Source organism: Peromyscus californicus, unplaced genomic scaffold (assembly GCF_007827085.1).
Source record: "Peromyscus californicus insignis strain IS unplaced genomic scaffold, ASM782708v3 Scaffold_10__1_contigs__length_136768540, whole genome shotgun sequence".
Classification (NCBI taxonomy): domain Eukaryota; kingdom Metazoa; phylum Chordata; class Mammalia; order Rodentia; family Cricetidae; genus Peromyscus; species Peromyscus californicus.
Window position 1 is genome coordinate 9,334,478 of NW_026294391.1, and position 27,339 is coordinate 9,361,816.

A 27,339-nucleotide genomic window follows, 5' to 3' on the forward strand; every position below is an offset into this window, starting at 1 on the left:
ATCAAAAGCAGTTTGAGAAGGAAGATGTTTATTTCAGCTTACAACTCTCAAGTCATATTCCAACACTGAGGAAAGTCAGGGCAGGAACCTCAAGGCAGGAACTGAAGCAGAGGCCATGGAGGAAAGTTGCTTACTGGCTTGCTCCCCACAGCTTGCTCAGCTTGTTTCTTTACACAACCCAGAACCGCCTGCCCATGGTGGGGGCACCACCCACAGTGGACTGGACCCTCTCACATCAATCACTAATCAAAAAAAAATGCCCCCAGAGACTTGCCTACAAGCCAATCCTTTGGAGGCAACTCCTCAAATAAGAGTCCCTCTTCTCAGATGACCCTGTCTTGTGTTAAGTTGACAAAAAAACTAGCCATCACAAGACCCTTTTTCAGGAAACCAAAAAGAAAAAGAAAAAGAAAAAACAATTCAGTAATATTGTTTACTTCAGACAAGGTCCCTGGCTGGGTGGCTGGGATAAGGTTGGGAAGGAACTTTTCCTTGGTTATTCTTTTGAATTTGATGTTTTTTGAGTATCAAGATGCAAACATATTAACTAAGCAAAAATCACCAAATACACACACACAAAGGTCATATATACATATACACATTTACATAATAGCAGATATCTTTTATTTGTGCTTACATAACAACTTGATTTTTCTTCTTAAAAATGATTTACTATTTTATGTGTATGAGTATTTCGCCTGCATGTATGTATGTGTACCATGTGCATTCTTTGCACCCACCAAGGTCAGATGAGGGTGTCAGATCCCCTGGAACTAGAGTTACTAATGTTTGAGAGTCACTTTGTGGGTGCTAGGAACCAAACTAGGGTCCTCTGCAAGAGCAGCAAGGGCTCTTAACTGCTGAGCTGTCTCTCTAGACCTTGATTTTCTGCCGGGGTAAATAATACTCCCTTCCAGCATTAGTCTTAAGACTCTTCCTGACTGCAGCACACACACTCTGAAGGTAGGCATATGACCTAGGTCTACCAATCAGAGAGCACATGACACAAGCCAGCCTAATGTCAGCTATTTCTGCAAATTTTTGTTCTAGCTATGGGGGGGAAAACACTTCCTGGTATTTAATGCTACTGAGGTGTTGTAGGATATTTTGATCACATTCAGATGCTCCCAAGACTGCCAATAAAGTTTGCTTTGAATCAGGGCAGAGATAGCTACTAGCCCACCAAAATTAGCCATAGAGGTTTTGGAGGACTGAGGACAGATAGAGGGGAAGTAGTAGGGCAGGGATTAGAGGGAGTCCCGGCCTTTTTGGATTAAGCAACATGAGAGAGAGAGAGAGAGAGAGAGAGAGAGAGAGAGAGAGAGAGAGAGAGAGAGAGAGAGGAGAACGGAGCAGAGGTCACTGGCCGCTTCTCTTATCATTCAGGTTCTTACCCTGATATCTGACTCCTGGGTTTTTATTGATAAAGAATAATTAGATAAACGTTTCACTGAGGCATAGCCTAGACAAGTCAGTCACTGTCTTTGTTGGGAGGGAAGGGAGATGCTGTCTTGAAATAAAGCTAATTAATTAATACTGGGGAAAACAGAGACAGATGGGGGAGGGAAGAGGAGGAGGAAGAGACCATCAGAGATAGGGAAAGAAATAAGAGGGAGGGAGGGTGAGGTTTTATTCTTTGAGTTTGAGCTCTGCGTCCTGTGGCGTCTGAAGTGGACTCTGTATTTTGTGAACTGGTTAAGCTACATGAGGCAGGGAAGCATCATTACCGTGTTTTATATGCTGCCATCCATTTGAGCTGGGTTTCTTGCCTTTACAACTAAGAAAGTCCTAGCTGCATGCATATTTGCACAAAGCTGAGTTGAGATGAAAGGAACTCTGCCGAGCAGTCAGGGACAGCAAGAACAGCAGAAAGCCTCTTCAGAACTTCTCTAAAAGTCCCACCAGGTCCTTGAGGCTTTGGAACAGAGGACATCCAAACCTCACACCTCCTCCCTGATTTGGCTAGCACTGGCTCCTTTTTCTTCTGAGCTGTTTGGTCCAGTCTGAGCAGAAAGAAGCATTATCCACTGACCAAGCCATTATGTGGCCCTTTTTCTTCTGTCCTTTGGCCGCCATTTTTGTTATCTGGCACATGCTTGACTCTGGACTATTGAGAGCATATTGTTTCCAGAAAGAGATTGGAGCAGAAATGAGAAGATGTGGGCCAAACCTCTTTTGGCCATGTGACTTTGGGCAAGTCTTTACCCTGCCTTCATTTTGAACTTAATTTTCCTCCTTCTAAAGAGAGGACATGTTGTGTCTTCCCTGGACAATGAGAACATAGACAACATTGATCTTCTTCTCCTATTTCTGCTCTCCCTCCCCCTTTCTTCTTCGGTACTTCTGGCCTCTGGCTTTCAAAAGTAGAGAATGGAGTTAATCACATACCTCAGATATGTCTTACACCATGCTCAACAATCTGAGCTTAGACGGACTCTTCTGGTGTGCTTTGCTTTCTTAAGTTTTCGTCTATACCACTCATTCCATTCCATTCTCCCCATCCTACCCTTAGGTCCATCATCCAGTCTAATATGCATCCTTTAGAAGATATATGATGGTTTTGTGGTATACATGTGCTTTTCATTTATAAGAATGGTAATTTAATATAGAGCTATAAATCTTCTTCCTCTTTCACTCATCATGTTGTCTTTAAGATCTGTCATGTGCTGTATGTAAATCTGCTCTATTGCTTCTGACGGCTACATGGAATTCCACCATATGAATGGCTGAGGTAGAGACTCAGGGGCTTTCTGGGTCATAGGATTTGCACAGACTACATTCCTAAGCACCACCAGACAATCCTGCAGGATGAAAGTGTCCTTTTGTGTTCCCACCAGCCATACACAAGAGTTTAGGGGTCCACCATCTACAGCACTTGGCTTTATCTATCTTTGATGATGTTGCCAATGTCTTCATTTGAAGAGATGCTGCTTCTATGTGTGTTTTTCTGGTACCTTCGTTGGCCTTGCTAACCTCTTCATCTTCTTGTTAGTCATTAAAAGGGGTCCTATGTAGGAGCTGCTTGCATGAATGACTGGGCCTCTCTTGTTACCAGTTTTTCCTTGTGGGTTATAAGACCATATGAGTTCCATGTCCATTTGGACAACATTGAACACATGAATATGGGCAGTAGTTAATGAAGACCACACATGACAGTGATTTATGACAATATGTAATTTGATTATTTGTTTATTTTCCCCTTTAAGGTCTGGCTCATTTCTTATTTTTCTTTCTTTCTTTTTTTAAAGATTTACTTATTTATTATGTATACAGTATTCTGCCTTGCATGTATGCTTGCACGCCAGAAAGAGGACACCAGAATGCATTATAGATGATTGTGAACCATCATGTGGTTGCTGGGAATTGAACTCATGACCTCTGGAAGAGTAGCCAGTGTTCTTAACCTCTGAGCCATCTCTCCAGGCTCCATGTCTTATTTTTCAAAATATAAAAACATTAAGCAGTATTATATTAGAAATGAGTCCCCCTCAAAAAAGTATACTTTGGTTTCTTCTGTTGTCTAGTTTGTTTGTTTGTTTTCCTTCCAGAAATTGGGAGAGGAAAAAAAGAGTGAAGCATGAAAGATGCAGAGATTGAAAGAATTGAAAAAAAAAAAAACCCAGCTTAAATAATATCAGATGGAGGGCCAGCAAGATGGCTCAGTGGGTAAAGGTGCTTGCTGCCAAGCATGACTTGAACTCAACTCCCAGGACTCACACGATGAAAGCCAAAAGCTGACTCCTGCATACTATTCTGTGACCACCACACATGTGCCCATGCATGCATACTCCCCCTACCTGCCCCACATACATACACACAAAATAAATCAAATGTAATACAAATTTTAAGGGATGGGAGAGAGGGCTCAGCAGTCAAGAGTGCATACTGCTTTTGCAGAGGATCTGAGTTTGGTTGGCATATTGGCACCCATATCGGGTGGGTGGCTCACAGCCAGCTGTAACTCCAGCTCCAGGAGATCCAATGCCTCTGGTCTCCAAGGGCACCTGCATTTACGTACATTCCCACATACAGATGCAGAATTAGATAATAAAAATAAATCTTCCAAAAATGAAAAAAAAGGAGAAAAAAAAGGGCAAAGTGATGATTATCATAGACAAAGAGACAGAGAGAAAGAGATGGGATGAAGAAGAGCAGGAGGAAGAGGAGGAAACGGGAAACCCAGAAAAAGAAAATGAAATGCATATGGCCTCAACTTACTGATACCTGGACTTCAGATTTTTACCATTATGACAACGAGAGAGGGATGTGAATTCAGCATTACACCCACTTTGAGTGTTTAATGTGGATCTCCTCCAAGACTAGCAATACACAGCTTGATCTTCTCTGGTGATGCTGGGCAGCGGCAGTGACCACAGCAATCAACCAGCCCCACAGTCACAGGGACTGTGTGGCTAAGCTGGGATGTTCCCCAGGCTGGATGCCTTTCCCAGTTAGGAAACTTGCAATGCATATTGGGTTTGTTAAGATGTAACTCTGTAGAGGTCCCAAACCACACAACTGGAGAGGGAAAAACTGGAATGGGTCTTCTCCCAGTTCTGAACTCCTGGGCCTCAATACGTATGCCACCATCTTCTCAGGCTTCTGTGCCTTGTAGATTTGACCCAGTGTCCTCTGGACTGATAGCTGGTGAGGTACTCATTTCTAGTCCATGAGCTGGTGCGTGCTGAAATTTGTGTCCCTATCCACAGGAGCCTTTCAAGGTTCCTCCTGCCTTCTCCTGAGCATCCCTCTCGGCATGGGGCAACTCTCTAGAAGAGGGAAGGAACTAGCTCCCTTGCCACATTGTGAGCTGCCTGGCGTAGCAGCCCTGATCTCCCTGGGGCTGGTGCATGGTTGTTTCATGGATAAAAGAAAGAATCTTCAGGGACCTTCTCAGTATATGTCACACTGACGGGCTGCTGTCAAGCACTTCTCTCCCTTCTCAGGGGGATTTTTCACAAAAGGGCTCGTTAGGAGGCCAGCCTTTTGGCTAAAGAACAAGGGCTGACTCAGAGAACATCTGTAGCTTGGGTGTAATGAGTGTGTTTCCAACTTCACAGATGATCCAGGCAAAGGCGAACATAGTCCCCTATGAGGGAGGGGGCTGTTAATGAGCTTTGAACAAAGTTCACCTTCTAGCAAAGTGTTCGATTTTAGTTAGTTAGGGCAAGGGGAGTTGGCTACTTGGGCAGCTCTACCAGGTCAGGAGGCAGCAGGAGGCATGTGAGTCTGCAGTTAGTAGAGATGGCAATATTCTTTTCTTTTGACTTGAAACCACGCTGGGCTCTACTCTGTCTTGTTGGATCCTAGAATGTTTCATAGATCAAATCTTCTCTCCTTTTGCTCCTTGAATTTGAGATTGTTTTTCCCCAGTAGAGCTACAAAGACACCTCTGTATTAGTCACTGTTCTGTTGCTATAACAAGGCTGAAAAAATATATAAAAAGGTTTACTAGTCACAATTTTGGCTATTGAAGGTCCAAGATCAGCACCCTATTTGTTCAGCTCTTAGTAAGAGCCTTATGGGGGTACATCATGGTGAGGGAGCTTCTGTGAGGGACAGATAATATGGTAAGACAGGAACCTTGGGGAAGAGATCACACAGTGAGACAGGAATCAAGAGAACAAGTACGAATCATATTCACTTTAAAAATATTTTTAGATGAAAAATAATATTTTATTTGTGTGTGTGAGTGTTTTTCCTGCATGTATATATGTGCACTACATGCATGCCTGGTGAGAATAGGGCATCTTACTCCCCTGGAACTGCAGTTACGGATGGTTATGAACCACTACCATGTGGGTGCTGGGAACCAAATTTGAGTTCTTTGAAAGAAAAATAAGTACTAGTAATTGTTGAGCATCTCTCCAGCGGCCCCTAACCCTTCACTTTTAAAAACAACTCACTCTTCTAGGAACTAAACGGGGCCCAGCAAGGGCTATGCTCCTCTCTTTTAGAGTAGTGCTTCTGATGGCCTACTTCTCTATCTTCCACTGATTTTACCTCTGAAAGGTCTGCTACCTCTTACCATTGCCACCAAATGCACCCAACTTCCAGCACACCAACTCTTGTGAGACAAACCACAACCAAACCATAGCACCCTCCGGCACCAGCCTTAGGGAGAGGTTTTATGTCTTGGGAGGGCCTGGAGGAAGGATCCTTTGGGGGTGGTGGTCTATAGGGAGTGTCTCCTCTGTGTCTACATCAATCAGTAGGTGCTGGGAGGCCTTGCTCTGGCTTCAGCAGGCAGGAGTACACATCCTTTCGGATGTTCTTTCAGTCCCCTAAGACCTGTTATCCAGGAGTGAATGCCTCCACTTCAGAGGGTCACAGTGGAAGGCAAGTTGGATACTATAGTGTTGACAACTGAAGGTGGTGTGTGTGTGGATGAGGAAGCCTGCCTGCGGTAGAGCTATGGCTGCGGGCTGCTCGGAAAGGGAAGTTCGGGCAGGAGGCAAAGGGAAGCAGGAAGCAGGGAGACAGGAAGAGTCCGAGTGGGGAGGAACTTCACATATTTTCAGGGTCTGTCCTGACCACTATGTCACATGGTGTGTGTGTGTGTGTGTGTGTGTGTGTGTGTGTGTGTGTAATGGCAGCAATCAAGACTCGAGGGCCCAAACCTACTGTGGTGGATGGCTTGCAAATGTGGCTTTGGAAAACTTTGCATCCCCCAAGCCTTTTTGCAAAGTGACCTCGGGCATCCTGGGATCAAGAGGGGAGTGGAGGCTGGGGCAGCGCTTGCTGAGTTCTAGAGCACCTTGCCTAGCGGTGCAAGGCCTGTCACCAGCACTGCCAGGGAAAAACCAAAACCAAAGCAAGTCCCTCTCTCTCTCTCTCTCTCTCTCTCTCTCACACACACACACACACACACACACACACACACACACACACACACACACACAGAGCCTACATGCCAACATATACACAGCCTACATGCCAACACACACACACACACACACACAGAGCCTACATGCCAAAACACACAGCCTATGTGCCAACACACACACACACACACACACACACACACACACACACACACACACACACACACAGACTACATGCCAACATACACGCACAGCTTGCATACCAATAAAAACATAGCTAGACTCTTCCCCTTCTCCTTCAATGCAGGTGGACTTGAGACTGACTTCAACTAACAGCATAGAATAGAAATGAGGTTGTGTGGCTTTTGAGAGTTTACCTATTAGGTGTAGCAGCTTGAATGTCCCTCTCTATGTGACTCCTGACACCATTGTGCTATGAAGAGTCCAGTCTAGGCAAGTAGAAAATGAAAGGCTGTGTGGAGAACTCCAGTACCCCAACTAAGAGCCATCCCTAAATTCCAGATGTGTGAATGAGATCTGTCAGGTGTCTTGAGGTACAGGATGGAGGCCAGGCAAGGTCAGGAGAAAGGGCTGTGGCACAGGCAGAGCCATGATCAGCAATACAGGGGTGCTGTTTAAAGCAAGATGTTACAGCAGTACCTCCTTAAACTTTAGAAAGTGGCTAACATCTATTGCCCGCCCGCCCCCCCACGTCATAACTGATTTTTTTTTTTGGAGGATTGCCCATCCGCCATTCCAAAAGTTCTTTTTGCTGGGCATGGTGGCACATGCCTTTAATCCCAGCACTCAGGAGGCAGAGGCCAACCTGGTCTTGGTAGTGAGTTCCAGAACAGCCAGGGCTATGTAGAGAGACCCTATTTCAAAAAAAAAAAAAAAGTTAAATTAGAGTTGGTGTTTGTGTGCGCAGGCATGCTTGCCCACCGGTCAGAAGACAGCTCACAGACTGGGTTCTTTCCTTCCATCCTGTGGGTCCTGGAGACTGAACTCAGGTCATCAGGCTTGCTAGCTGGTGCTTTTATCCACGAAGTCTTCTTAGCAACCCTTTGAAGTAGCATACAGTACTTCTATATCGTAACTCTGTGTCGTAATCAGAATTGTGACATTTCCTGCATGAAATGTACTGTGCCTGTGCCTCCTGTCCCTCCCGCTTGTCCTCCTCCCTGTTAGTCGTTTCTCCTTCTCCTCCTCTCCCTCTTCTTGTGACCAGTAAGTTTAGTTACCCAAGTTGTCTTGTTGGAGGGGACAACCACTGTGATGCCACACCACTTCTCTTGTAGCCCGTCTCCCTAGGCATTCCCTTCCCCCACACCGGGTGACAGTAACTAATTCAGGGGTGCCCAGTACTCAACTTCCAGGGGCTTCTACAAATGCTATGAAGAATCTGTCTCCTTTGGCATCTCAGACTTGTGGAAAGGCTATGAAATACTCAGATCCACAAGTCTATACAGCTTCTCCAGCCTGGCAATAGCATTTGAGCTTGTAGAATCAGGAAATTGCAATTCAAGGACATTTGAGATGAGCGCCTAACTCTCACCTAATAAAGGTGGTAGTCACAGCCTGGTTCCTGGAGCTCTTCTCACTGTGTGCATAATCCCTGTATACACCCTGCATCTTCTCTCCCCCATCCCTCCTTCCCTCCCTGTCTGTCTGTCTGTGATACCCAAGCTAGCTTGTATTTTTTTATTCCCAATTCTTACTCCACCTCTGGGTATCACAGGATTGTGGAATTAAGCCAGTCTGAAGTTACAGGCCCTCCGAACAGAGCAGAAAGCATATTTCCCAGTGCCAATTCATGCTGCTGTTTGGCTATAGGGCTTGCTCTGGCCAATAGGAAATCAGCATACATGAGGCTTTATGGGGTCTGGAGAGACAGCTCAGTGGTTAAGAGCACTGGCTGCTCTTGTAGAACCCAGGTTTGGTCCCCACATGGAGGCTCATAACTGCCTGTAACTCCAGTTACAGGAGATCTGATGCCTTCTTGACCTCCATGGGCACCTGGCATTCGCATATATCCATGCAGGCAAAACATACATACACATAAAATATAAGTAAATCTTTAAGAAACTAAATAAATATGCCTGTGCAGTTTGTGGTGGTCTCCAGCTGGCCTGATGGGAGAATAGTACATGCCGGTGGCCTCCTGCTCATCCAGGAAGAAACAGGTATGTGTGTTAGCATTGAAATCAACCTGTTCCCAGAGCCAGGTTCATCTGGAGAAAAAGAAATGCCTGTTACTATGCGCCTTGGGGACTTGAGACGTGTTTGTTACATGGCCAAATGGGTAGACACCTGCCTGATACAAGGCATGAGCCAGGGGACACAAGAGCAATAACCAGATTCCTTGCCTGTCATTTTTAGCCCTCTTTCTCCCTGTGGCCCTTAGTAGGTTCTTTTCTAGTCTAAATTACCATGTCCATGAGAAAAATGCTGAGATTGTCTAGCATGGACATTTGATACCAAACATAAAACTTGGTGATTTGGTGTCCCTACCTCTTAGACAACTCTTCTCATATGAGTTCCTATTCATAAACAAATTAGCTTTAATTCGTAGGATTGTAGTAACAGTAATAGTTGGAATATGAATAATAGCAGCATATATTACCATTACTCTTTTGTTATAATATATATAAAGTATATGTATATCTTACAATGTACCAAGCACATCACGTGTATGAACTCCATTAGCCCTGGCAAACACCCAATGAAGTATATATCTTCCATTTTTATTATTTATTTTTATTTTGTGTGTATGAATGTTTGCTTGTGTAATACAAATAGGTAGCACATGTGGCCTGTGGAGAACACTGGGTCTCCTGGACCTGAAGTTATGGGTGTCTGTGAGCCACCATGTTGGTGCTGGTACACAAACTCCTGTCCCTTGCAAGCACAGCCAGTGCTCTTAACTGCCTCTGAAGTAGACAGCTTATTATTAATGTAATGTAGCTCTAGGAAATAGAGGTACAGAGAGGGGAAGGAGTTAACCCAAATCCTGCAGAGGTGAACAGCAGAATTTAGAAGTAGACTTGGGCCATGCTGCAGCTCCCGAGTCCGCTCTCACATCCCGTATGTAAAAGTACCTCACCTCACAGTAATAGATTTATCAGAAACAAGATGTGCATGCTGGTCACCAAAGGCTATTTTCAAATATCCCAATGTAATATCACAAAGGTTTAATCAAGTCATATCTGCGTGATGAAAAACATGGGTTTGAAAAATGGTGCCTGTGATGTATCCGGCTGTCGTAATGATGGAGCTGAAGCTCCTGCACAGCCGATCTGATGTCTCCAGAAATCATCACTCATTAAGGCATTGGGAGAAAAATGAATCGACCCCAGAGGCCACATGGAGAGGCAGCTCCTGGGCGAGCTGCTGGAGGACAGAGCAGGCAGCTGGGGAAGCCAAAGAGAATTATATTTAACATGAAACACAAACACCGTCTAAAAGGCGGATGGCACAGGAAAATAGAAATTTGATCATTGTCTGGTGACTCAGAAATCCAGTGGCCTTAGAAGCCATATCCACGCACTTTTAACTCCACAGCGTTGCAGATGATGAAAGAGGGTTGTTCATTAAAGAAAGCTGAGAGCCTGGTGAACTGGTAGTGATGGTGTAGCTGAGATGGGGTGGGGACCGGGGGTGCTAAGCTTGTGCAGGCGGTCGCCACGGCATTGGTTTCAGCAAAGATGACTGTGGGGGCAAGCTCAGGGCACTCCAGAGCCCAGCCATGAATGTCTAACAAGTTGCTGGGCTGTGCCATGGCTGGCACCATCTAAGCCACAAATCACAGCTGTAACTGGCCGTCTTGTGAGGGATTCTCAGTTTCCCGGCAGTGGAATCTTCACATGGGCATCAGGCAGGAAGCAGATGCGGCCCTTCTCCTTTGAATAAATGCAGAAGTGCTCTGGTAAAGAGAAGCTACACTCTGCCCAAGGTCATCCAGCTGCAGCATGAGCTGGTAAATGGGGTGTTCGGTCCTTGACCCATATTTCCAGGGGTGGCAGGCCCTGATGTTGAGCCAGGCCTAGAGAAATGCCTCTTTAAAGTGCAGGCTCTGTTCCAGGCTGTTGGTTGCCACCTCTGGGCTGGTACTTTGTCTTTGTCGGTGTTTTACAAAGGCCTCCATCTCCAGAGAGCTGCCTTCCACACCGGTTATAAACAGCTTCCGCCTCACCATGGAATCCAGGCCTGGGCAGGGAATCTGGCCACCTCATCCTCCTCAGCCACCCATCAAAAGGCAGTTCCTAAAGCTCTCTCTCCCCCGTCGAAGCAGCAGAGACTTGAGACTACAAGCTGACAGTTCAGTCGTCAGTCAGCAAATGTGAGTGGAGATGTGCAGCGAGCCGGTTCCCATCATGCACAGTATCAGGGTCATAGCTCTCCTTAGATACAGCAGCATCCTTTTTGCCCCTCCCTTGCACTGCAGGCTTCCCAGGCTTGTTTGTTTTTGGATTGCCCTCAGGCTACTGGAGCTACCTTAGCCTGCTCAGGGAGCCCAAGATGTCTTCTAGTGTCCATCACCCTTCTTCCCCCAGCCCCGAGTCCAGTCACCAGGGACTGGCTTGGGAAAGAAGGCTGCTTGCTTGCTATGAACTCACCTTTCTGAGCTTGCCAAAACTTGCCTTTGAGGGAATGCTACTTGAAGTCACATCTTACTCCGCACGCTCGTCTTCCACGTCTGGCCTGTCCAGCTTAGTTTCGACTTCTAAGGAGAATCGTGTCTACAATGATCACTACCCTGGGCTCTGGGGCCACATCACTGGCCTTTGTGGCTGGGAAGATTTCCAGTCCAGGTGGCAGACTCCAAAGTGAAGGATGGTGATGAGAAGAAGAAAGAACAGTGTGTGTGTGTGTGTGTGTGTGTGTGTGTGTGTGTGTGTGTGTGTGTGTACATACACATGGAGGCCAGAAATCACCAACACATCAGGTGTCTTCCTTAAATGCTCTCCACTTTATCTTTCAGTGGATTTATTATTTATTTCTCTCTGTGTGTATGTGTGTGTCACAGCCAGCATGAGGAAGACATGGGACTTCTCTCTTTCCACAGCGAGTGCTGAACCCTCCTGCTGGTCCCTCCACCATATTTTTTTGAGACAGGGTCTCTCAGAAAACCTAGAGTTTGATGATTGCCTCGACCAGCTGGTCAGCAAGCTTCAGGGCACCTCCTGCCTCCACCTCCCCAGCAATGGGGCTGCAGGTGCCAGCACATCTGGTTGATATGGTACTGGGGATCAATCCCAGGGCCTCGTGCATACTAAACAAGTACTCTATCAAGTAAGCCACACCCCAGATTTTTATATGGTAACTTTAAGTTCTACTTCTCTCATCCGTAGATGTTTTCCATTTTTGTGTATGTTGCACAGTGAAGACAATATGAGTGAGTAGCTTTATATAGATATATGTAAGTTAAGTAAGGAACTCAACTATGGTGTTATTGCTAATTTTTTTGGTTTCATTTTGGTTCTTGATTTTTGGAGACAGGGTTTCCCTGTGTAGCACTGGCTATCCTGGAACTTGCTCAGTAGACCAGGCAGGCCTTGAATTCAAAGAGATTCACCTGCCTCTGCCTCCTGAGTGCTGGGATTCAAGGCATGGCGGTTAATATGTGTTTTGTTAATAGGGAAGTAAAGTTTAAAAAAAGCCAGGACAGGGCTAGGTAGAGTATTTGCCCAGCATGTACCAGGGACAGGAGTTCCTTCCCTAAGATCAAAAAAAAAAAAAATGGGACATAAGAGGTGGCCAAACCTGATGGTAGTCTGTAGGACTTAGTGGAACGGAGACCCCCCATGTTGCCATGTTCCAGCATTAGAATGTGTTGACGATTGTAATTAGGTCACCCCCAAGGTCTTTTCCATTCAAAACAAGCCCTACCTCTCTAGTTTTCCTGCTAGCTTTATCTTTCTGCCCCTACATCATTTCTGTTGCTGTTCTTTGGACCTTGTCCAAGTTCCACAGGCCTGGCATTAATTGTAAGGCCCAATATTCCTATAATTGCAGGGTAAGTATTTTTGTGCAGAACACAAGCCTGACCTCCTTTGTTATTTAGTTTGAGCTGGATTCTCCGTGGACAGAGGGAGAGGCATGAAATGAGTAAATATTTAATTCAGACGAAGCGTGCGGCTTCAAAACGTTTTCCCATTTGCTCGGCGCCGGCCCACATGCTCCAGCTGCTTCTGTGGGGCTTTGGGTTTGCGCCCTGTGATGAAGGGCTGGCCTACCCCCAGGAACTCCAAGCTCCTCTCAGCAAATGCCTCGAAAAAGGGTTCAGAGCGCTCGAGCCAATGGGAGCCCAGGAAATGACTGCACAGCAAATTGAAACCAATGAACAGAAATAAGTGACTCGGCATTTGCAGGTACTCTTCATAGCCGCATTAGCTACGCAGTCATTGGCAGCTCCCGAACATTCCACTTGTCTCCTTGGCTGCAGCTGCTGTCGCTGAAGATCTGGGGCCAGAAGGCTCCCTTCCTGGAGAGTGAGGGCAGGTGGTAGAGCCCCACAAAACAGGTGAAGCTATTCCGATCCTGGAGGCAGGAGCCAGGTGGCAGGAAGGAAAGTCACGGGGTATCATAGAGGCGAGAAAAGGCCAGAAAGATACTGTAGGGCAGCGGTTGCTTAGGTAGGCCTGCTTTGCTTCCATCTGCCATACCACACGTCATCATTATCTGGATCCGTTCACTGTAGGGGCTTTGTGGCCACCCTGTCTTCTCAGAGACCAGTGGTTTCAGTCTAAGGGTTAGCTGCCTGATGCTCCAATGCACTCTGGCATTGTGGGACAGAAAAGCTGTTTTCTGAAGCCATCTAGCTCACCTGGCTTTTGGTTGCACTGTGCCCTCCCCATTATAAAAATATAAGTTAATGAGATTGAGGAATGGCATATAATCAAAGGTATGAATACTGTTGCAATTTAAAACCTGCATTAAAATTCCATTCCACAGTGAGGTCCTAGGTGTCATAGAACTTGTTTTTAAATGCATTCTGTTACTTGCTAGTTAGTCGAGGAAGCTCTGAAATACTATGAATTGACAGCAGTGATGTTTCAGGCATTTGAACAATTTCAATACAGACAACAATTTAAGGGCTTTGGATGAAGTCTTTGCTCAATGGCATCATCTCCAAGAAAAAAATATCCGAATTTGCTACAGGATTTTATGTCCATAAATTCTGAGAAATTAATATTTGCATGCTTATCAGTCAGTCTGCCTACCTATATATCCATCCATCCACCCACCCACCCACCCACCCACCCACCCACCCATGTAACATGGGCCAGGCACTGTGTTAGACACAGGAGATGCACAGAAGTATAAGATGGAACTCAAATCTCATGAACAACTTCAAATCATTCCTTCAATTCGAGGTCAAGTCAACTGTCATTGCACATAAGAATTGTATCCTTAAACTCAACACAGTGCTGAGAACCCAGTGGGTGAGAGACGAACTTTCTAGACAAGCTAAGCCACCCACCTGTGTTCTCTGATTTTATCCCTTCTGCTTCTGTCTTTGGCCTAGACATATTTTCATGCTTTTTTTCCACAATTACTTCTCTCCCCATTGACTGGGCTAACTCTTTGTATCTAGCTGGGCTTTGCTGGGCTTGGCTCATTGTGGTGATATATTGTGTACCCCAATAAAATTTACCTGAAGATCAGAGAACAGAACAAGCCACTAGATTAAACATAGATGCTAGGCAGTGGTGGCACACACCTTTAATCCTAGTACTTGGGAGGCAGAGATCCGTCTGGATCTCTGTGAGTTCAAAGCCACCCTGGACTACATGAGATTGATTCAGTCTAGGAGAGAAACAGAGCCAGGCAGTGGTGGCACACACCTTTAATCTCAGTATTTGGGAAGCACACACATCTTTAATCTCAGCACTAAGAAGGCTGGGTGGAGAAAGGTATATAAGGAATGAGGAGATAGAAACTAAAGTTTTTCAGGCTGAGGAGTCCTAGAGGTAAGATGTGGCAGTGGCTTGTTCCTTTGTCTCTCTGATTGTTCAGCATTTATCTCAATATCTAGCTCTGGGTTTTTGTTTGTTTTTTTATTACAAGACCTGTTTAACATTCGTGCAATAGCTCATAGCTACAAGTTGGGTCCTATTTGCCCCTAATATTTCTCATCTTTCTTGGACTAGAAGGAAAGCTGAGGGCCTAGTCTTCTGAGGGTAGCAGCAGACAAATTTAGTTTCTTTGGGTCTGACACTTACTTCTAGTTACATTACATCCTCGAAATCAAGCCATGTGATTAAGCTCAAAGTCATCTTAGAGGAAGTATAATGGGCTACAAGGTTGTATGACAAAGAGGGTGTATGCAGGGGAAGAGGAATTGTTAGACTTCCTAGCCACTCCCCCAGCTACATGACCACGCGTGCGCTGGCAAGATCCTTAGTCATCCCAGGGCCTTCCGTCCTACGAAATCCGTGTGCTGCATGATCACGTAATTTGCGTGTAATCTATGTGTATGCATGACGTAGATACATAAGCCAATATTTGCATGTGTTGGGGGAACCTATAAAAGCGGGTTCCACTTAACCCTCCCCCCCCTTCCTGCAGGTCATTCCATCGGCCTATGCACATCCCTTCTGTTCCCTTCCCTTAATAAACTCTTATAGTGGGTTTTGTTGTACCTCGTGGCTTTTCTCACATGGTAAAGAGCGCCGCTTAATGAATACCATTGCACCACTTAATAAATAACAGAAATAGTTTGTTTCAATTATTTAACTGACCAAGGGGAGTAAAAATATTATATATTATACAGAGGGTCTGACATATGAGCCTAAACTAAGGTACTGAGTATGCAATGAGAGCTATACTCAGTAGAAACTATTTCCCATTTTGAGTTTGGTTGATTCCTCCAGCTGAGGATATGTCCAGTTATCTCTGTCGATGCTGAATTGGAGGAGGGATGGAATCTCCCAGTCAGGGCTGTGTGATCACGAGGGGATACAACTGACACTCTACAGCCCAGCTTCATAAACTGTGGAACTGGTTGTGGGGTCATGGACCTGAATGTGGGAGTCTTGACAAATTTGGCAACAGTAAAAGTTTTTGAATGCAAAACAAACCTCCAAATTAATTCAAAGTCAAACACATCTGAGATGTTTCTGGCAGTGCTTGTCTGTGTTGAATTCTATGGCTTCCCTGTGGCCTTGTGGCTGAACACTCAACATATACAGTCTGTGCATGCCATAATGTCATGTAACACCAATGTTGCCTGAAATATTTTGGCTCAGATTTGAGATTGTTGTGTTTTTACTATACATACAGCTTTCTGTTATTATGGAAACATGATATAATTACAGAGAATAAAGACTTCTAACATTTTCTTATCACCATTCTTCAGTATTTAAGTATCAAATTGGCATGATTTTAGACTGTCCTGTATTAGAATGCTTGGTATTTTTTTTTTTTTGGTTTTTCGAGACAGGGTTTCTCTTTGTAGCTTTGCGCCTTTCCTGGAACTCACTTGGTAGCCCAGGCTGGCCTCGAACCCACAGAGATCTGCCTGGCTCTGCCTCCCGAGTGCTGGGATTAAAGGCGTGCGCCACCACCGCCCGGCCAGAATGCTTGGTATTTTTAAAACTGCTGTTTGAAGCCTGGCATGGTAGTACATCCCTTTAATAATCTCAGAACTTGGGAGGCAGAGGCAGGCAGATCTCTATAAATTTGATGCCAGCCTGGTCTACATAGTAAGTTCTAGGCCAGCTTGGACTACATAGTGAGAACCTGCCTCAAAATAATTAAATAAATACTAGTAAGTTAATAAAAATTGCTATCTTGATTTTCATAAAAAAAATCGTTTAATGAATTTGGCTTGGGATTAGGACAGAATTTCTATCAATTTCTGAAATGGTCCTGAACATACTTCTGCCATTTTGTGCTATGTACTTATGCAAAGCAACATTCTCAGCACTGAAGATTATAAAATCAAAATATTGATCAAGTCTGGAAAATGTTGAAGATGTTTTACGTCCTGCACTATCACATATTCAGCCAAGATTTAATTCTTTATGCAAAAATAGACAAGCACATCATATCATTAGTATGCAAATTTCCCTTTGTCTTTAATAAACAGATTATATGTATACCAAAGAATTATTTTCAAATAAATTTCTTTATGATTTATTATCAGTATGAGTTGATTTACACACTCATATACTGGAGGTTGCATAAGAATGTGTTGGGCAGAAGCAGAAGCCAAAGAAAAGCTGTCATGCTGTGCACCGAGTGGCTAGACTGGGATGCCCAGAGGCACACTAAACACACTCCCCACTTCTGGCATTTTCTACTTACAATAGATCTATCAGGATGTGACTCAGTCTTCTGTCACAGAGCATCTGCACAGACCTTCTAATCCTCACAGCAATTCCACGTCCAGGTGATCAGCACACCCGAGATTACAAAGCAATCACTGATACACAAAGTGATTTGGTCAAGGTACGCCCCCAGCCCATCTGCATGGCTGTCTTTCCTCCACATGGCCCCATAGTTGAGAAGCAAGGACCTTGTCCACCCAGCTGGCCGCGATCGTCTAGGGCATTTCCCGTTTTCAGGCGGAGAGGCCTCAGGCTTCGGCTTCATTTGCATAGTTGAACTGATGAACAGGTGTGGCACTGGAGGAGAGCCTGGCTTTGCTGGTCTTGACTGCTTGGCTTTCTTTTGCAGAACTGTGTGTAGCTCCCCCAAGAGGAATGGTTTGCCAAGCTCCAACATTATTATCCATAATGTATAAAGCCCTCAAACATATATTGATTGACATTAATACAACATGTACTAAAATGGAGGGTCAGTTTCTCACATGGGTGGAAATACGCTGGGTATAAATTACCTTTATAACTCTTGGGAAAGTGCCTGTTAACATTATGGTGGCCCTTCTTTAGCCTCTAGGCCATGGAGCCTAGAGTCCTCACTCCATTTGTAAGTTTAGTTTTATCTACATATGTTAGTAGATAATGTTGCCTTTGAAATTTATTTTATTAGTGTTTATTAGTGAGGGGAAAACCATAGCTTTGAGCATTGGCCATGGGTTATATAATGAGAGGTTATATCATTCTAGAAGAGAGTCAGTTGTGAAGGGAAGGAATGCATCCCAACAGCATCAAGATCAGAGGTAGAGCACCTTCCTTTCAAAACACAAGTGTTGGTCTTTGTCATACCATATACCTGCATATAATTTAAATGGCATGATTGTTCTAGAAGGTTTTCTTTTTCTTTTCTTTTTTTCTTCTTTTGTTTTTTTGAGACAGGGTTTCTCTGTGTAGCCCTGGCTGTCCTGGAACTTGCTCTGCAGACCAGGTTGGCCTCAAACTCCTAGAGATTCTCCTGCCTCTGCCTTCTGAGGGCTGGGATTGAAGTTGTGCACCACCACAGCCCGGCTCTAGAAGGTTTTAGACAACAGATTCTCTCAAACCTGGTCACCTTCCCCTTTCATCTGCTTTGGCTCTCTCTTTTGGTATTTATCTCTCTAACCCAAAGTAATGCACCTTGGCCGTGACCTGACGATTCTTTGGTTTGAGGTGTGATCTGTTGATTCCTTCTGACTTCCCGAGTCACAGGAGTGCACCCTCACTTCTACTAGTTCTTCTCTGGCTTATTTCTTCTCAAATTACCCCTATGATAGTTTTGATTGGATCAATATCTGATATTCACATTTCAGTCATCTCTCTGTCTCCTGGCATAGTGCTTCCAAAGTCCTTGGATGATCAAGTTCCTTATATGAAATGGCATATTATTTGTCTATCACACACCAGCATCACCTCATAGACTTTAAATCATCCATGATTCACTTATAATACCTAGTACAATAGAAAATTTCTTAGTTTGCTTTCTATGGCTATGATTTTGCATGACCAAAAGCAACTTGGGAAGGAAAGTGTTTAAATCTTACAGTGTACTGTGCGTCGTAGAGAGAAGTCTGGGCAGGAACTCAAGGCAGGAAATGAAGCTGAGGCCATGGAGGGGTGCTGAGTATTGGCTTGATTTCCTTGGCTTGCTCAGTTTGCTTTTTTATACACCCTAGGGAACCTGCCCGATGGTGGCACTACCCACAGTGGGCTGGGCACTCCCACACCAATCGTTAATCAGAAAGTGCCCCCGCAGGATGGCCTACATTTTCTTAAGTGAGCCTCCCCCTTCTCAGATTACCTCAGCCTGTGTCAAGTTAACAAAAAACAAAACAGAATAAAAACAAAACAAACAAACGAACAAAAAACTAACCAGCACAGAACCATTATGCAATTAGTTATCACACACTGTTTTAGGGAATGATGATAAGGAGAAAGTCTGTACATGGTCAGTAGAAATACACAAATGTGTTCCTCTCCAATATTTCCCATCTGTGGTTGGTTTTAAATCTGTGATTGTGAAATCTGGGGACAGGACGGGTTGACTACACTGTAACTACACAATCGACATTCATGCTGAGCCATGTGGTACACTATTATACTTTTTTCCCTTGCTCCCTGTTGTGGACAGTTTGCAAAGATGGCTACTATAATGCCTCCTCTTAATGTGCACCCCTCTGCAATGTGACTGGCACCCCTCCCCTTCTTCGTTGGCTGACGCAGGATCTCGTTAGGTAACCCCAGACTGATTTGGAACTTGCTCTTTAGCCCAGGCTGACCTCAGACTCTGGCCTCTGCTTCCTGAATGCTGAGATGACAGGTGTGTATCATGACACTGGGCCATTATATTCCTTGAATCTAAGCCATGTGAATTGCTTTGGCCAGTGGGACACCGTATTCATTTCCTGTTGCTGCTATAACAAGTTAGCACCAACTTAATGTAACTCCATTTCTATAAAATTGGATACCCAGGAAGCCCCTTGCAATCTGGAAATTCCTATCTTTCAGTTCAAAAATTTTTTTACTTGGATTCTTTTTTTGAAGGTATCATTCGATTTTCTCTCTTTTCTATTTTCTTCTTTTATTTTTTCTGGAATGATGATGGACCTCCTGGAAAGATCTTCTAATTTTTTTTTTTATTGTTTTCATTCTGTCATCTCTTGGTCTTTTTTCCTCTGCTTTCTAGAAACACAGATTAACATGTATCTATACTGAGCCATGTGTATGCTGATGTGTGTGTGTGTGTGTGTGTGTGTGTGTGTGTGTGTGTGTGTGTGTGTGTTATCAGCCCTTTTAACTTTTTAATTCCCTCTGTAGGACTGTTTTTCAAATGTTACCTTATTATTTTCAAATTGTCAATCTATTGAGTTTGCAATGCTGAGGATTGAACCTGGGGTCTTAAGAATGCTAGGAAAACAATTTACCACTGCACCACATTCTCAGCTCCCCAAAACCTTGTAAACCCCATCATGCTTATTAATTAAATACAGTCTCAGAAGACAGGTTGCTTAGGTTTAGATCCAACCTACTAATCAAATGAATGGCAGTTTAGATGTAAACTACTGCAACTGCATAGACTTAGAAAGTAATTTTAATCTTGATAGGGCCCAGTTTTCTCAGCTTTAAAATGTGGATAATAATTCTACCTGTCTTATAGAGAATTCAACAAATTGGTTCATGTAAAGGGCTTAGAATGGTGACTCATAGTGGACAAGGAAACATTTCAATATAGTCACTATCTAATTTCTGTGACAGATAATCTGTAGGGTCTTCTTTCAGATTTCTTTTCCTTTTATACTATTTGCCTCTGCCAACATGACCCCTCTTGCTGGATGGCTTTGGGCTGTCTGTCTCTCTCTTTCGAGGATGAAACCCAGGGCCACTCACATGATAGGCACAAGCTCAACCACTGAGCTACACCATCAGCTTTCTCCTTTGATTTTCAGTTAGAGACTTCCTGCAGATGTTTCCTGACCCTCATCTGTGGATTCATGTTTAAAAGTGGGTCTCGGTATTTTCAGACCTTTCTTCTTTCATGGGCCAGAATCCTCAGAATAGGATACTTCACTTTCCTACCTGGGGTGTGAATCTAAGCCAGCATGTCCTCATTTCCCTGTTATTATCTTCCTCACTAGCTCAGTGAAGAAGAGAAGCTATTCATGAGATTTGGGATGTTAATTGTACTGACTACCCCTTACTCTGTACCACAACCCATGCACAGATCTTCATCTGTGTGCTTTCTGGGGACTGTGCATCTATGGAAAAGAGAGTAGCCTACTTCTGTGAAGTTGAATAGGGCTCCTGGAGGGCTCTTCTTTCCTAGCTTGCTTCTTTTACTGTGATAAACACCATGGCCAAAGCAACTTGGGGAGAAAAGGGTTTATTTCATCTTATAACTCCTAGGTCACAATCCATCTTTGAGGGAAGTCAGGACAGGAATTCAAAGCAGGGCAAGAACCTGGAGGCAGGAACGGAATTAGAGGCCATGGAAAGGGGCTGTTTACTGGCTTGCTCCCCATGGCTTGCTCAGCCTGCTTTCTTATACAACCCAGGACCACTTGCCCAGGGGTGACACTGCCCACTGCTGGGGATGTCTTTCTGTATGCCGTGAATGTGTTGCTCTGATTGATTGATAAATAAAATGCTGATTGGCCAGTAGCCAGGCAGGAAGTATAGTATAGGTGGGATAAAGAGAGAAGAGAATTCTGGAAAGTTGAAGGCTGAGTCAGGAGATGCTGCCAGCCACCGCTGCCAGCTGCCGCTGCCACGAGAAGCAAGATGTGAGGATACCTGTAAGCCACGAGCCACGTGGCAAAGGATAGATGTATAGAAATGGATTAATTTAAAATATAAGAACTAGATAGCAAAAAGCCTGCCATGGCCACACAGTTTACAAGTAATGTAAGTCTCTGTGTGTTTACTTGGGTCTGAGCAGCTGCAGGAGCTGAGTGGACACTGGAAAACTTCTGCTACAGCCCACTGTGGCCTGGACCTTCCTACATCAACCATTAATCAAGAAAATGCCCTACAGACTTGCCTACAGGTGATCTGAAGGAGGCATTTTCTCAACTGAAGATTCCTCTTCCCATATGACCCTAACTTGTGTCAAGTTCACAAAAAACTAACCAGTACACCTTCTAAACAGACTTCCAAACATTTTTTTATTCTGAGCCATAAGCACCTTTGTTTGTTTGTTTGTTTTGTTTTTTGACACAGAGTCTCTCTGTGTAGCCCTGGCTGTCCTGGAACTCTCTACATAGACCAGAAGGCCTAGAACTCACAGAGCTCCACCTGCCTCTGCCTCCCAAGTACTGGGATTAAAGGCGGGCACTGCCACCGCCCAGCTGGACCACTACTTCTTGAGGTACCTAATGTCTCCCCATGTCTAGGTCCCTGGAAGTTCTAGAGTGTGTGGAAGGTTCCAGACTCTCTCTGCTTTCCACTGCCTGCTTAGTGCTTACTTTCTCATCTGCCAAGTTTGTTCCTACCTAGTCACATGCTTTCTGTATTCTAAAGCTAAAGGTATTTTTTTACCTTTAGTTTGTCTTTATGAAAATTTACTGGTTGCTGTTCAGTGACGTCCCCAGAGGAAGCAGAACTCCTTGTGTGTGTTCAGTCTACCATATTGAATCAGAAGTGTCCCCTGAACTTTGGTTTTGAGCTGCAAGGTAGACCTAGACATTGTGCCCTGAATACTGTTCATCAGTTTGCACACCTGCTTGTTTCTTTTTCTCTACATCAAGTTTTCATTCTCTGAGTCAGTTTTTGCTACCTAGAGGTATTGTTACTGGAGCTCAAAGCACTTGTGTATGCAGGAGAGAGAGGAAGGAAAAAGCTAAGAAGGAGATTAGAAAGAAAAGAAGGCTGAGAAAGGAAGAAGGAGAAAAAAGGAGGGGAAAAGAAGAAAGGAAGAAAGAAAGGAAGGAAGCAAGCCAGCCTGTGGGTTATAAGAACTTGAAGCAGGAAAATCGTGTCAGCAACAGAAGATGAACAGTGGTCTTCTGATGAATTAGTTGGGTCTCAAGCGGGGCCCTAACTTTCCACAGCCCTCAGTGGTTGGCACATTAGGAAAGTCTGCTGTCCCACCAAAGCCTACTTTTACCTCTTCCATTTCTGATGGTTTGCTGGGAAGCAAATTTCTGTAAAGCCTTGCTTCCTATGGCTATATTAATGTGAAATGTAATAACACATAACTGTAAACTAGTTTATGTGAGTCCCAAATGAATGAGTAGGGGGGAAGGTAATTTATTATCAATTTGCATCAAATTTCAGTTAATGTAAAAAATGCAAAGCTTATTTTAATATACTTATTTCTGGGAAAGGCTTTCCATTAAATAGAGTGTCAAGTGGGGGTAACAATGTGCCTGGGGAAGAATCTTTATGGCTTTGCTCTCCAGGCTACCTGGGAGGAAGCTTGAGCTTTTGGGTGGCTTTCTGGTCAGTCCTTAGGTTTGGTGCACAGTGGAGAGTTGAGCTTTGCACCTTCCTTGTGAACTGGCTGAAAAGCCTGATGAATGAGAACTGTGTGGCTGGTGCTCTCTTCTGGGAGGCCTGGAGAGAGGAGGGGTGCAAGGACAAACTAGCAGAAGGGCTTGAGTTTGGGAGAATGTAGACTCGGGAGCCTTGATTGACAGCAGCGGGCTGGGGTGGGCTGGGGTGGGGTGGTGGTGTTGACAAACCTGGTCTAAGGGTAAGATCTTGCCTGCTACGGTTTGTAATTGATTTATATTTTAATGCCTCTCTTTTCTTTGTGGATATTTATTTATTTGGTAAACTAATTCGTTTTGTTTGGGTAGCTTACAGGAGCATGTGCACCTTACCAGTGGCTACACCATTGAAGAAAGCATCTGTCTCTTATCTAGCCACTGTTTTGAGTTGTCTGCCTTCCTGTTTAAGGCGCTTCCCTGCAGGATGGAGTGCTTCAATCGTGGAGGAAAGTGTTAGACAACAGGAAGTTATGTTTTTAAAACTGTCATATAGAATAACTGTGAAGGAGCCTAAATAACACAGACTCATAATCTCTCGTGTCAAGAAGTCTGAAGCTAGGAGTTTACATGGTTGATCAAGTTGTCTACTAATTTTCATAAAGGGCATATTTTCATCCGTCTGCAATCTCTAGCATATTCTGTCAACACTCAAATATGTCACCTTATGCTAATAGGATGGCAGTTAGGGCATCAATCTTTACGACCCAAGAAGTCAAGAGGAGAGTGTGTAGAAAAGATACCTTCTTAAAATGTGTTCTTTCTCTGCCATCAGGAGGAGACGCTCCTTTAACCAGCTGCTTTCTGCTTATAGCAGAAGGAAAAGCTGCAAATAGCCAGCAGACTCCCAGTCATGACTCTGTATTCAGAATTGGGTCATGGAAGCATTTATTTCCCAGTCCCTGGCAAAGAGGATTGGAACTGGAAGTCCCCTGGCTGGATTAGAGCAAGGGTCCTCTGAGGCTGGGGGAGAAACTCACGTTTCCTGCCCAGAAGATACCTTCAAGCAAAACCAGGCTCCTGCTAGCAAAAAAGAAAGGGATGGAGAGGCTCTTGTGTAGACAACTGATCAACAGTACCTGCCAGGTTGGATGTCGTCTAAGTCCATCTTACCTCATAGAAAGGACCGGGGAGATTAGAAGTCAACAGAGGCCTTGGAGCCATAGGCATCTGGACTGAGGTCAGGGTTTAGGAAACATGGTCTGCCTGATGCCTGCATACATAAGCCTTAGCTGCCACCATGTACCTTCAGTTCTGGGACCACCTTCAGCTGAAGACTATCCAGGTTAGAGGCTGTGGAGGTAGCTCAGTCTTCACTCATTTGGATCTTTACCTGAGATGGATTCCCCAGCACATATGTTCAAAAGCCAAGTGTGCTGGCAATGCTTTGTAATCCAAGTTCTGAGGAGGCAGAGGCAGGGCCTTGCTGGCCAGGCAGTCTAACCTAATCCCAGTGAGAGACCCCCATCTCAAATACGACTGTCCAGGGACAAGGCACTCTATTTTCAAATTTACATTTGCAAAACTGCTCCATTAGCAGCTCTTCTGAGGGTTTGGAGACCTGACCACTTCAGCTGGTTGAATAATCCCACTAGCCTTGCAACTGAGAAGTTCGAATAGACAGGTTCCAGAATCCCCTGGAGATGCTTGACAAAAATGTCCATTCCTGCCCCCACGCTAGGAAGAGGTCTGTGGTGAACGAAGCATCCCAGAGACTGTATGGCTGGCTTGAGCTGTCCCTCTGGGACAAACAAATCTTCATGCTATGAGCTTGGTCTTGGGATGTCCTGATACTGGTCCCTTCAGAGCTTCTTTTGCAAATGGCCCAATCAGGTTTGGGAGCCACTGGGTTATGACTTTAGATGCAATTAAAGCCGTTTGAAGAGGATGAGAAATAGCCGGGAGGAGCTTTTGGGTAATGAAGACTTTCCCTGGGAGGGGAACTGCTTGCCAATGAGTTTCAGTAACATTGCCTTCCCAGATTGATGTAGGGACTAAGAACTGTCTAAAATTTAATGTTTCCCGGGCACCACTGTCGTCTCTCTCCCAATGAGTAGAGGTTCTTTGCAATTTTCCTTGGTCTCTCAAGCACATCATTTAGACTCTAAATTAACCTCTGAATTTTAGAGGTTACCCTAAGGGCAGGAGTGCTCATGCATGCCTTTAATCCCAGTATTCAGGAATTAGAGACAGGTGGATTTCTGTGAGTTCCAGGCTGGCCTGGTCAGCATAGAGAGTTCCAGGCTAGCCAGAGCTACATAATGAGAACTTGTCTCAAGGGGGGTTGGTGCTACCCCAAGTTCACAGCACTCTCACAGGACTTTTGCAGTCTGCCACCCTGCGGGGAGGGCAGCATTGTCTCAAGATCTTAATTTGCTGTGGTAACACGTTACCACAGGTTTAGAAACTTAAAACAATGAAACTTACTAAACCTTACAATTTTAGAGGTTAGAAAGCCAAAATGGAAGGCAGCTGTCTCAGCTGGTTGAAGCATCCAATGAGCTTTAAAACTGAGCACTTTGTACATTGTTATCTAAGTCAGTCTCACTAGGTTAAAATCAGGGAGCCAGAGGGGCCATGTTTCTTTCTGGGAGCTCTATAGATTTGTTTCCAAGCCTTTTCCACTCCTAGAAGCTCCCATTCCTTGGTTTGTGGCGCCCCTTTCCCACGTTCAAAACCAGCAATGACAAGCAGAATTCTTATCTCATGCATGGCTTTCCTCTGACCTCTTCTCTCGCTTCCCTACTTCCTTATAAGGATCCTTGTGATGACAGTGAGGCCACCTCGATAATCCAGGAAGGTTTTAGCTTGTTCCCATCGGCAAAGTCCTTTGATGGTGTATAGTAATGTGTTCCCATGCTCCAGGATGACGACGTGGACATCTCTGGGCACTGCTGCTCTGTTCCCACATTTGGCAATGCAATGCTGCTTACAGTTGTGAAAGAAGTGACTGGAATGTTTATGGTTTGAGAGCTATTCCCGAGTTGAACTGACTTCTCTACTGTGGGATAAACAGTTTTCCCTAGAATGTCCGACCAAGGGATCCCCTGCTTTGTGTATCAGACCCAGAGCACTTCCATCCAGGCTTTTTGTTCCAGGCCATTCCTCTTTCTTAGGAGTAGGCCAAGGCGGCTTTGGTGGACACACTGGACATGGCCTGAGAGCAGGAGATCTCTGGTGGAAGGTCAGTTGATTACAAGCTCTTTTCCTCTTCAAACATGGGGGTAGCTTTTTAAAGCACAGGGCATGTTATTTTGTTGTTTGCTCAAGAGAATTTGAAAGCATTTGCCACCCTCATGGTCTGGAACATTTCATTTAGGGCTTTGTCACATCATATATATATATATATATATATATATATATATATATATATATATGTATGTATGTATGTATGTATGTATGTATGTATGCATACTAGAAGTTTTTCTTTTCTTTGTCATTTTATTTCATCTGCACTATTTGTTGCTTCTGTCTTTTAGGGGGTATCCCAAAGTGATCCAATAGCACCTCAACAATGTAATGCTAGGGTTAGGGTCCCCTTCTTCTAGTTCAGTGTAAGAAGTCTTTGTTTTTAGACAGAACCTCACTACATAGCCCTACCTGGGCTGTATCTCTCTATGTAGACCAGGCTGGCCTGGAACTCACAGAGATCCTCCTGCCTCTGCCTCCCCAGTGCTGAGATTAAAGGTGTGCGCCACCTTGCTCAGCTAAGAGGTCTTTTAAGAGAGAAATAGTGCTGAGTCTTTACAGTCCTGAGATGTTTAGTTATTGTCACCTCCTTCTACAGTTACGTGGACCTCCCTCGTATATCACACAGCTCCCATGTCCTTATCCAAACAATAATAATACAGGACAGGCACAGTTGGCACCTTGCCCATCTTCCCTGGTCCCTTGTCCCTCAGTGTCTTTCAGCTGCCACCATCTGCCTCTCTTGGCTTCTTCTGGCACAAACACCCACTTTGCCTGCTTGTAGCTAGCTAGGAGGCCAGCCCTCAACTAACGGTCTACACGAGTTGGTGGGTTTATGCCCAGGCCCCTTTGTCTTTTGAACAAGGCTTCAGAAGTGCACTCTAGTATCTCCTCAAGGTCTCCAGAAGGCATGGGTTCTAGTTGTTCACCATGAAACTTTCTTGATAAACCACCTCTAGTGGCTGCCTTTCCTTCCCTGCC